The sequence below is a fragment of the Pomacea canaliculata genome, linkage group LG8 (assembly GCF_003073045.1).
Source record: "Pomacea canaliculata isolate SZHN2017 linkage group LG8, ASM307304v1, whole genome shotgun sequence".
NCBI classification, from domain to species: Eukaryota; Metazoa; Mollusca; class Gastropoda; order Architaenioglossa; family Ampullariidae; genus Pomacea; species Pomacea canaliculata.
In genome coordinates, this window is record NC_037597.1 from 9377813 (window position 1) to 9390542 (window position 12730).

Genomic DNA, 12730 nt, shown 5'->3' on the forward strand with positions numbered 1-12730 from the left:
TTAATGAATCTTAAAGATGTTAAAGCTTTAATTGTTTTGTTGTCTGTTGCCGCTGTTGGAATGATTTGCCTCAAAGTCTGAGCAGCAACACATGACAACACCTGCTGACGAACCACACATTTTTTCATACAGTGCTTTCTGAGAAGTCAGCGAGTTTCTACATCCTACCCGGCACCAACAAAGCCTGTGATATGGAAACAGAGCAGACAATCACCACCACCACCACCACCAGCAGACACGACCTATTAGGATCACCACCATGATGACTAGAGACAAGGAGGCCGCCCGACTACCTGTTCATTAATTACGTGTTCACATTTGTTTCGTGGCAAGGCGTCAGCTTGTGCTCCAACCCCTTCCCAGTCCTGACCTTCGACCACTTTTTTTTTTTTTTAATCCGACATGAGTGAGAGAAACGGTCGCTGAACCTTCCGGAAAATGTGGCGACGTAGACGACACGAGGGACTGTCGTGCGCGGTGTACAGTTCATACTAACAAGACTTGAACCAACACATTCTAACGAGTGGGTGGTAAGTATGTTAAGTCCAACAGCCCCGAAGGATGCAGACGACATCACAGATGGCGGGCTCTACCTGCGGGTGCCGCGATAGCTCAGCTGATGGCAGCATGTTGCGACTGACCTGCTGACCTACAAACACGGCGTCACACGGCTCTGCAACAAGCGATTGCGAAATGATTGACGAAGACTTCCCAACATGGATTAGATGATTAGATGAAAGCAAAGTTAGGCTACTACACACATGAGACCGCGAGGTCATCATCGCTATGATCATTATCATCGTCGTCGCCGTCCTTTGTATCACCATGTATCTTCGTCACCTGTTGACTTTCTCCGTCGTGACTATCTTCTTATCATCGTTCTCCCGCCAACAAACTTGGCATATCACAACCGCCGAACGAGTTCCCCCGGGGATGGGGATGGGGGTGGATGTGCAGGGGGAGAGAACCAACTCGCGCTGATCATGGGTTAGTGTACCTCAAGGGAGATAATCACATCTGCAATGCACGTCACTTCAGACGTTGTGATTTAAAGTCACGTCACTCAGTCATTTACGATGGAGCTAAAAATATCAATAAATAAATAAAAGGAGGTTAGGAATGAGCTCGGATTCCAGCAGCTAGACACTATGACCACGCGGTCCATGTGTTATGTGCCTCCACAAGTCAGACTGGCACCAGGCTCGGCGGTTTGACAGGCTTTGTGGGAGGCCTTCCAGCATTCACGACCGACATAAAGCGGGCACAAGGAATCTATTTCTGTGGTCTTGGGTTTTGAATCTTTGTCTGTAAAAGCAGATTTGTCAGATTTGCTCAAGCGATGACAATCCATCACATCCTGTTCGTGGTTGCTCCGTCGCCATGTTTGTTACAATGTTCTTTCTTCGTCAAAGCGCGAACGTTGACCCCGGAGAGCTGGGCACGTGAGACATTTATGAATTATGGTGGTTCTTACCACCCACGTTAATCCTGCAGGTAAATGTGACTACAGTTATCACACGTCTGCCACAATCTCACCACAAGGCCCGTGAGCCCCCAACCCCTGCTCTCCCCCGAACAAAGACTTTACCTGTGATCATGGACCTATCTAGTATATACGGGATATCAGTTCCTGGTGTGATTCAGCGAGAACAAAATTAATGTGTTCACACATGTTACATAGTGCTCGGTTCGCACTAATGTCGTGCCGAGAAGTGTTCAGCCACGTTCTCTATCCCTTCCTTTGTACATTCACACACATTACATGCAAAAGGGATGCCATTGGGCGAACCATGTGCCCACCATCCTGAGGGCCATCCACCTCCCATAATACTTCTCGGAAAGCCCGCACACAAGTCCCTGTAATTATGTAAGTGGTCTCTGGGGTGTGGACGTGTCGACAATTCCAGATCAGACCTGAATTATGAGCGATTTTATGTCCCGCTTGAACCTACCACATGTTACCACCAATGTCCATCAGCAATTCCAGAGTTAGACCCGAAGAAGGAGTAAAAACGAGGAAAAGGAAACTGAATAGGAGGTATTAAACACAGCGAGGGCAGATCTTTTATGAAGATCATAAAGTTGTAAAGTAGCGGCTAAGGGATTCATGAGAAGCACCCATAGGAAATATGAAGGAGGGGCAGGGGGAGGTGAATGTCTGGAGACTGACCCGCCTTTGTCACACCCTGTCTCGGCCATGAGGAGCACAAACGGTTTGACGACCAGAATACGTTAACAGGGTGCACCTTTCTGCTCCACCTGCCACCCAGGACCGACATTAAGGTGCAGTCTTCGCTTCACTGGATAGTCAATGCACAAAGAGCGAGGTGGGGGAGGGGTAGGAGGTCTGAAGAAAACAACTTTGTCAGGAGCAGCGATGAGAACGGCGAGGAATAAGGATGTGGCTTTGTTATAAGAAACCAGAAGCATGCTGAAGAATAAAGAATTTTTATTTTTTCTGAGCAGCAGGGGGTAGATTCCAAGTTCCCCAGCATTTTTTGTTTTTTGTTTTTTGTTTAAACCCAAAATTCCGCTGGCATCACGCCGCACGAGTGACAGGAGCGGCTAAAACATGTCCGCGGCATTTGTCATTCACTGACAGAAAGGAGTTTTGTCAGCGGCATTTACTGGACGGTTAAACATGTCAGAGTCATTGTCATTCACAGGCAAAGAGCAGCTTTCTTACAACATGTGTAAGACATGTCAAACTGATGTTAAGAGCTGATGAACTTCCGGGGCAGATAAAAAGTAAGCTGCAGATGGAAGGATGGAATGCCAAAGCCTGCTGTTTGAAAGATTAACCCGCATTGTCAACCTTCCTCAGTCTCCTCGTCTTGGCCAACAGCAAAGATTCAATGGAAAGCACAGAATCCTGGGAAGGTAGCGAAAACACAGGCATTGAAGGACTAAATAGAGACAGATATAGTTCGGCAATGAGAGCTGACGTGTCTAAGGCGTCTGGAAACAATGAGATATAACCGAAGCAAGGGTTTTTTCTTTCTTTCTTTCTTTCTTTTTTTTTTTTTTTTTTTTTTTGAGGAGACGTGGAAAAGAAAAAGCAGAAACATGAGTTAAATCTTCGTCCATGAAGTGGAGTTAAGTGCGTGCATAGTTCAAAAGATGGCGAAGACCATTGCCAGTAATAAAAAACTAAACTGGAACAACAAAAAGTTTGAAGGATTCTTTCAAAATATGAATATAGCATCATTGGCCTTAAGCTCGTTTTCATTTCATGTTTTCTTCTGGTCTAAAATTCAAATTTTACTACCGTTAATAAAAGTCACATGACGCAAAAGCCTTACTTCAAGTGAAAAAAAAGTAGATGTATCCGTCTTTTTTTGGGTGGTGGTGCGGGGGTTGAGCCAAGTTCTTTTAGGAGGTTTTCGTTGGATGTAAAAACCGAGAGCATCATTTCAGTTTTTTAAAGCTCGACTGTCGATCCTGCATTGCTTAGGATTCAGATATGTAAATTAAATTGTTTCTAAGAGGGTTGGTATCCATATCAAGTAAATTGCCCATCGCAACATGTCCAAAGCATCTTCGAGGGTACAGCGATTTCTTCCAGATGACTGAGCACTCAGATACCTGGGCAGCAATGCTGGGTGGTCAACTGGAAAGCCCTTGTCATCCGAGCAGCCTACATCCGGGCCCACGCAGTCACTGGACATTCTACCTGTTAATGGCCAGGTGAACAGGTTCCACTCAGATGATGCTGATTGCAGTCAAGTGGCCCATCAGGAAACTGTAGCCGCTCTTCAAACCTGTAGACAGGGTGTGAGGGTACTTTGGATCCAGCACATACACGCGCACTGCGTCCAGGTGCCACGCGCCACCTGTCTCTTTCTCGCACGAAGCTGGTGTACATGCTCTGCTCTTTGACCTTTCCCACCCCTGGCTGATACTATCTGTCTATCTCGGTGGCTGACGGAAGTCGCCGGAAGCCCGGGCATGATGACTATGAGGCCATGCGACAGCCGGCGAGTCACCATGAATTTGATCCCGCAGCTACTTGAAAGTATTAAATATTATTATCCCCTCTTATGAGTAAAGAAAGATGTAAGGAAAGACAGTATGTTCAGATAGAAGCCGTTTCGCCTCACTTTGTCTGGTAGGACAACCCTAACCCTGACAGTATGTTCAGTTGCAAACCGTTTCACTTCAGCTTTCTCACCGCCAACACCAAGTACTCAGCTGAGAAAGACGGTTTATCGCTTGCGATCTCCACTTTGCCTCGGGGCCAGGGTAGCAATTAGGGAAGACTGACCGCCGGTACTGACCCCGTGTACTCCTACCTTCCCTCGCACGGGCGAAACCATTTGAAAACACGCCCATTTCGACTTCGGCCTTTAAATGAAAGCAAAGTTTTCCCGACGATATGTGTGAGTAGATGAATGAGTGCTTGAACTCAGTTTTTATGTTTTGTGCGATGTCCCTCACCTTGCTCAACGCGTTTGGAGTTGTGTCCCTTACTTTGTTTACTTAATCCACCCACACGCCTTGTTGTTATGCACCTGCCTGACCTACTCTCATATGTGCTTCTTGTGGAGCTAGCTTTGTAAGTCACTCAGCCGTAACAAGTGCTCGATGGAGAGAGAGAGAAGGTAGTGAGGACCCCTAGCCAACCTCATACTGTCATGAAAGGGCTTGAGTGAACAGACGACGATGACGATGGATGTCATATCACGACCAGGTGATCGAGGTGAAAGGAGCAAGGTGACCCAATGAGGAGGCACACGTCATTCTGACCGCTCGTGCAGGGAACGAACAGCACGTGCACAAGTTCCTGTGCGTCTAGACTCCAGGCTGTGCCCCTGCCACAGGTACTAGGAGGAGGAGGAGGAGAAGGAGGGAGAGGCGCAGTCTGCTGGCTTGCCTTGACACGGTTCAGCGCGTGCTGTGTGAAGTGTTGCCATGCAGCCACAACGTGGACAGTCAGTGCAAGGAAACGATGATGAAAACAATGTTTAGAGGATAGCAGTGCTGTGCTCAACAGCTATGTGTACAAGATGACTACTGATGCAATACCTTGTCATAGACCATCGTGGTACACATTAATTCCACTGAACACGTTTCTCCCGCCAATTTTTAAAAATGTTATTGACCTTCCACCTTTCTCGTCTCTGCGACCCCTGCAACTACGTCGATTAACCTCCCTACCCGATGCAGGGAGGCTCGGCAGGGTGGGGGGGGGTGTAGGGTGGGGAGAGTGGGGTGGTCTAGAGCTGGGAGCTGAGTGTCGGGTCGAACATTGTGCGTGCGCACGCGCTGGCGCTGACAGTGGGGGGTAGGAGGAGGTGGGGGAGCATGGGAGGGAGTGGTGCGGTCACGGTGATCCAGCAGCGAAAATAAACCCGTCCGCTTGGACGACTAATTGAACTTCAAGACCAATTTCCCACAGCAAACAAAGAACACCTTGAGAGAACCAAATGCGTTTTTGGATTTGAAAGCATTCACTTACACGCCTGGTCTCCCTTTTCTGTCTACATCCCTCCCTCCTTCCCATCCTCCGGTCTGCAGCGCCTCTTATCTATCCTTCGTTCCCCTACCCCCCGCTCATCGTGTGTACGCGTGCGTGCGTGTGTTGAAGAAAGAAAGAAATGTATGATGATTGACTTGCCTCATACTCGCACGAGTCACCAGGGGCCGGGTACACGGCATGTGCTAGGCCCTAACGGGATGGCGAGTGCGGAGGAGTCGGAACGAATACTTATAAAAAATAATCCTTCAGTACAGGGTGGCGGTGATGGGGACTTGACCTCAGACAGGGCTTTGGTGTGCACCTGGCCCCTGTAGCACCTAGCACCGCTCCAGACAGCGCCTAGTCCCGTGGTGTGGCTCTGGCCCCAGAAGGCCATTCCAGCTTTGGAATATGTTGTGACCGTCAACAATTGTGTGTGTGGTGGGGGATGAGGGGAAGGGGGACGGAGAAAGTTTTCTGCAGATTTGATGACCACAGCCGGTGTCGCCACGGTGGACATGTCTGGGGCTCAATACCTGTGATGTACTCGCAGGAGAAGAATGAGACAAAGGGCTTCTGGTGCTGAGGGGTGCATAAGATTTTAGAATGAAGGTCGGCGCTTTTAGAGATATACAACACCAACTGCCATCGAACATTTTTATTTTAAGGTTTTAACAATCACAAGGCTGTGGGAGTGAAGGATGATGGGGATATGATGATGATGACTTTTATTTATTGTTTATCTTTCAAGCAATTTCGCGAACCAGTTTCTTCGGTCCTTACGAGGACTTTGTACAAGTAAACTTTAAATTTTTGCTTTATTGTTGAGATTATTTTATAAAAAGTGCACGTGTTGTTCTTTACTCTGCAGCAAAAAGCACCACAAGAGCAAGATTCAATAGCTTGCAGGAGGGTGACAAAACATTGGAGGTCATGGTAACCGCCGCAATCCCCTGTTAACAGAAATCAATTGATAATTCAAGCCGCCAGTTAAACACACACGACAGAGAAGAACTTCACAGCGAGCCAGAGAGAAAGAGAGATTGAGGAGATATCAATATTTGCTCTCTTTCCCTTTCTGTCTCAGCCATTCATCTCCATTACTTGATGCTGCTTCACGAGTCACGTGTCTGTCTGTGACTGGGATGCTGGACACAATAGGTGATAACCAGTAACATGTTGTGGTCACGAGCTCAGCTTCTGTTGAAGGGTTGGTGGAGGTGTGGGAGGAAGGGGAGTAGAGAACACAACTTGCCAGGACTCGACTCTCAACCCTTGGCCACAGTAAAGACAATACTTCATGAAACACCTGCCAGTCGGTGTCATGGTCATGGAATTTCTCTCAACATTTTTTAAAGATTTGCTTTAAAAAATTTCTCACATTACTCGGAAGGATGTAACTTGAATAAAAACAAGTTATCAATTTTACGCAATGTCGAAAAAAACTTCCCACACGTGATCAGACTTGATGATGCACGTGAAGTTATTAATGTGAGCTGTGTGCTTCTGAGGCGTCAACTGTACAGCTACTTGATTATGTGCAGAGAGAGAGAGAGATGAGAAGAAATAAAAATAGAGTCGGCCAGTAATAAAAATAGGTTTCAATATATTCTTACTTTAAAAACATTGCTCTTCACTTACACATTTTTGTGAAGACCTCTACAGCATGCTTCTACTAATCTTGGCATACTTCTCTTTGCTTGATTTTTTCCCTTTTTTTTGTTAATGATACTTTAAAAACTTTTTTTAAAAAAACCCTCCCTTCTCATCCACTTCTTTCCATCCGATAGCAAGTCCTAGAAATCAAAACATTATTGGAAATAATGAAAACAATATATCTGTCGATATCTTTCAGCTTTTCTTGAAAGATAATGACAGATGACATCGTGCCTTCCTGGGAATAATGTTTAATGTGTAAATACAGCTTTTATTTGCCTGTGGTGTTGGTCGTGTTCAGAAAAGCGGAATCAGGAATCTGGAAGTTTCTCGCCGACACCACAGACCTAGACATACAGCAGATATTGCAGCACGCCTTTCATGAAGATGAAGAAAAGAGAAGGAGATAAAAAAAAAGAAAAAAAGGAAAGCCTCTGATGAAAGTCAACTCCGCCAAGTGGAGTAAGTAGTGTGTGTTATGTATTGAGTGAGACTGGCTATGGAGTGAGGTACAGACGGAGCTACTTTCTACAGAAGGATGTTACTGTCCATAAAGTCACCAAGCTTAGTGTTGCTCATTCACAGAAGTGTTAATTTGAAACACAGCGGAAGTACTTCAACAGCTGCTTTCACTTACCACCAGCAGCGGACACGCAAGCAGACGATTAGTTCAAGGCAGACAATCTCAAGGCGACTTCCTTATTTACCTCCCTTCCTTACCTCCTTGCCTCCACTGCCTCCACTACCTCCACTACCCGTCCTGCCATTTATTATCGCACGCGGACGCACGACTGAGTGAACAGAGAAATCTCACAAACACTGTTTCAGCTCGAGACGACTTTTGTAAGTTCAGTGGGAAGAGTGACAGAGAACAGCATTACAGTCAACTCAAAGAATCGACAAATTTGTAATAAAATAATCGTGAACGTACTATGAAATCCAAGGCATAACATAAGAGGTGGAAATAGCAGCCGATTATAACAAGGAAGATGATTTTATAAATATGATTTTATTTAAGCTTTATTTGCATAACCTGAACATTGAAACCGATCAGTCTGTTTACAAATATAATTAAGTGTTAGTCTGTTAGTTAACCAGTCATTCATGTTGTCAAATTGTCACTCAGTCAGTCGGTTAGATAGTAAGCAACTAACTGTTTCGGTCTGCTTGTCAAACAGAATCAGATTCCTCTGTTTTTCAAGCAGTTTGTAAGCTAGTCACTATCACTAGACTGTTAGACTCAAGAAGCATGGTATCCCTCCTTCCTCTGTAAAGATGGTCATAAAACAATGCATTAAATTAATAATGACCCTGAACACCAACCTTACAGAAGCAAAATTATCAAAGACCAGACCACACTTGGAGAGAGCACGGTATGAGAAAGTAGATCAATGTGAACATGATACACACAAAGACAGTGAGTAGAACTGTGTTACCTACATGTGATACGGGTACAAGCAGTGTTCAAGAATATCCTCAACCCAGTCTCATACTGTGTAGGTACAAGCAGTGAACAAAAAGATCAGAAACAAAATACGTTCTTAATGTGCAACTGTAGATCGCACAATATCAATAAGATACTGCCATCAGTGTTTATTGTCAGAAATGTGTCCAGCAGAAATGTAGGTTTGTGCTTTTACAATAACAGTCGTGATGATGGGTAATGTGCTCGGGATAGTAATAGTGCGAGGCCTTTTACACTAGAATAAATAAACAATAAAGCAGCCATGTGATGACACGGTCAGAGAGAAACATGAAGAGTCTGTCCACTGGGCAATGTTTATTCCAGTGTGGCAGGTCTTGTTATTTCTCGGGGAAGACGGAAGTTAGTGCATGTCCTCACCTTCATGGTCCAATGTTGCGACATGCCTTTTACAAACTGGAGACAAGAGCTGAATACATCGCTGGGACACTCACTCCTGTGATCTTTCTGATATGGACTAATAGCTAAAAGCCTTATTATTAGTGCAACACTCAGGGTTTTTTTTTTTTAATCTAATGTAGTCTTTGGTTATGAGCATGGACGTTGATTGCTGTTTCTTTGTTCTGTCTTCATTGAATCCCTTTCAACCAGCGCATCAGCTTGAGGATTTTTTTTTCTTTCCTCCAATAGCATGCTGTTGGTTTAGTTCTCGATGACATGTTGCATGACAAGTAAGCAGTCTCCATGGTTCACATCTTAATGCCGGGGCTCAGCAGGTTCATAAAATCGCTGTCGAGTAAGAGTTTTGATAATTCGTTGTGACCTCGCCAACTTGTCGGGTGGTTTGTCGGGTAGATTTTGTGGGCTGGGTGTCGTCTCGCAGACAAAGCTTTTATTGCATGTGAAGGGCGCCAAGAGCTCTGCTGTCACAAGCGATGTTACCTGCTCATGAGTTAGCCATGTTCTTTACCTATAAACATTCTATTTGTTTCTGAGCCTTCAAAAGCTCTGTGTGCGGCGGCTTTGTTGATGTGAGGTTTGTAGACTGAGTAGAATGGATGTGGAAGACAACAACCGCTGTAGCAGTTTTATCACACGATGTTGTTGTCAACACGCAGACCAACAAGTCAGCTTGCTCCTTTCATTGAATACTTCGCTGCTTCTCAACTCGCTGTAAAAACAGGAGAGTAAAGCGGTATCTGATCAAGTTTGCAGCTTTGCATTTCAGCAACAAAACACAACAACATTAAGCGCCGATGAAATCTCGTCGACATGAAAGACAAGACTTGACTTACAAAGATGCATTGATGTGACCTATTGACCCGTGGACCCTATTTTAGGTGCACATCTACGCACACGAGGATGCTCACCTGTGACATATAAACAAGACATTAGACGATGGGTAAAAAAAAAAAAAAACCCTACAAACGGAAACTAAGGTTTCAGTATACTCAAGCTGTAATATTAGTTTGATTAGAGCACTTGATTCGCCTTGCCACCTTCCTCACTCACAGCAAGAGGTTCTTAATGACAGTCTAATAAATAGCAGCAGGAAGTGGGAAATTTGTTACGAAACCCAGATGTTAATTATAACTATAACATCAATTATAACACAAAACCAAAATATCTTGCTTATATAGACAGCGGACAATTACAGTCCAGTTTGTGTTACTTTAAAATCAATGGAAATGGATGAGTATCCTCAACTGCTGCTGGTGTAGCGGCGGTGCAAGAAAACTCACATCAAAGTGTGCTAATACCACTGCATATTAATTTTTTTAAAGACAAATTGCCATGGATAAGGTCTCTGAATAATCATGTACACACATTAATTATTTAAAGTACTAGTTCTTAGGTGTTATAGGTTACAGCATTTCTATTTCAACAAACATTATTCTTCAGTGCTCCGTCATCTTAGTGAACCCGTACGTTACAGAGGTCTGGCCGAAACACCTGTGAACGGGAGGAAACTCCTGCAACCTGTTCTACTAGCCAGTCGGAAACAGGTGGCTGCTCCTTGCTGCTGTGCGGCTCTGTGAGAACAGGCAATGCAGCAATACAGATTGGTGTGAAGCTTGCTGCAAGTCTTTCCCTCATAAATCTCCTTCCATCTAACATTCACTATTCTAAATTAGACAGTGACTTATTAGATAGGTGTATGTTGATATTGTTGTTGGGGGAGGGGAGGATCGAGAGAGAGAGAACCACAGATATCTGACTAGATCGTTTGTTTCTAAGTTTGCGATGACAGTGTGTGGACCTTGTTTGACGACTTGACAACAGATTAATTTTTTGTTTTTCTTTTGCTTATAACGTGTTCTTGTACGTGTTCTATTCACACTTTATATTGTCTTTTTTTTCCTTCTAGGTAATCAGGAATTAAATAAAAAGTAAATTATTTGTTGATGACTATTAAAGCTTCGAGTGCGACATCTAGTCAGGGTTACTGAAATCGTTTCATATTTATTTGCTAATTGGAGGTAATATCTCCTTCACAAACAGGATTTGGCACAACTTTCTAATTGTGTAATCCGCGGCGACCGTAACCTCTCCTACAGGCGGACCGCTCAAAAATTAAATTAAAATAAAAAGATGTCACTCGACCTACGTCGTCTGCTCGCTGCAGTCGCCGCCGTGGTATGCTGCACACCGACACCAACACAAACCGATGCCAAAAAAAAAAAAAAAAAAAAAAAAAAACTATCACGTGGTCATTAACGGCTCCACACCACGCCCAACCTCACTCCCCTTCTAAACATCGATCCTACCTGCTCCCCCTCTGTGAAAATAACATCGACTGGCCTGTGACGAAGCGTGTTACCTGTAAAAAAGTTGTGGCTAGGATTTTATTTATATCATAATCAAGCTTTCGATAACAAATACCGAAGCCAATGCATAATATTACCTATTTGCTGCAGAAAGGTGCTAAACACCTACGTTTCTATATATACAATAGATTACCGCCTCACTGTCAATGGGGCCTGTGGCGCAATGGATAACGCGTCTGACTACGGATCAGAAGATTCCAGGTTCGAATCCTGGCAGGCTCGGAATTTCTTTTACAATTTTTTTTTCTATGTGTTCTTCCTGTTACTGGAATTGTTATACAACTTATTTTAGACCTACCAATGTTTAGCTCTTGATCAAAGCTATTTTTAAGAGTATCTTATTCTCCAAACACAAGTATGAAAAGAAGGACGAACAAATGCACGTAGTACGTAATATTATTACTTGAAAAAGCATAAACAGATTTCTGCAAACATAAATGTTTAACTTATGAATGGCTGTTCCTGTTATATGAACGTTATTGGGTGTGCGTGTTGTTTAAGCAAGGGCGGGATGGGGGTGAAGTGCATGAGGGTAGTTCTATGAACAGCGACATCTGGCATCCTTAGCACGTGCCGCGACTCGTTAGTCTGTGAAATATTCCTTGCCATCCAACAGCTTTATGTAGAGGACAGACAAGTCCACCGATTCTTGCTTCCGATGATCTTGTATCGACGAGCGAAAAGTTATGCCAGCGACTAAATAATAATAATTTGTAAAATGCCCGTTAATGGCAGGTGTGAGAATGGTGTTTATGTGTAGCTATGTACGTATTAACAAACATTATTATTACAGACCACCAACTACAATACTGCACTGGACACACACACACACGTCCCTCCACACGGCCTTGTGTCTGACCCATCAAGATATGTCAATACGTGTGGTGTCCAGGTGAATGATCTCACCCAGGTAAGGTTGCATCATTCCACAGGCGGCGTTCTTATCAGTCGCAGGGTTCGCTGTGTGTCTGTACTCTGTGTGTGTCTGTGCAACAGGCAGTTACCCTGAGAGTGAAAGGCTACAGGGGGGTGGGAGTGGGGAAGTAGCGACTTATAGTCCGACATTTACGGTACATTAAAGCGACCTACCAGTATATAAGTGAACCAGAAAAGAGACATTGTAGTTTATACTGAGCACAAGATGATGGAGTTAGAGTAACGAGGTGTCAACTCCCCGAATTATCAGTCCCGCCAATCCTTCCCGCTGACGGTTGATAATTGAAACTAATTTTTGCGCAAACAATCGTGCGACAGTCACCGTGTCGTGTGGATGCTTAGTGGAGTCAGGCTGCTGTTGTTATCACCCAACACCAACCATGGTAACAAGACAGTTCTGTGGCAATCGATTGTCATTAGCTGTCTGGG

At 44.4% G+C, this 12730-nt stretch overlaps 1 non-coding gene across 1 annotated transcript; it reads left to right on the forward strand.

Annotated features, from left to right (window-relative positions):
* The first annotated feature begins 11514 nt into the window (after positions 1-11514).
* On the forward strand, positions 11515-11587 carry Trnar-acg. The gene has a single exon. It is a non-coding gene; the product is annotated as a tRNA-Arg (tRNA).
* Positions 11588-12730: the final 1143 nt, after the last annotated feature.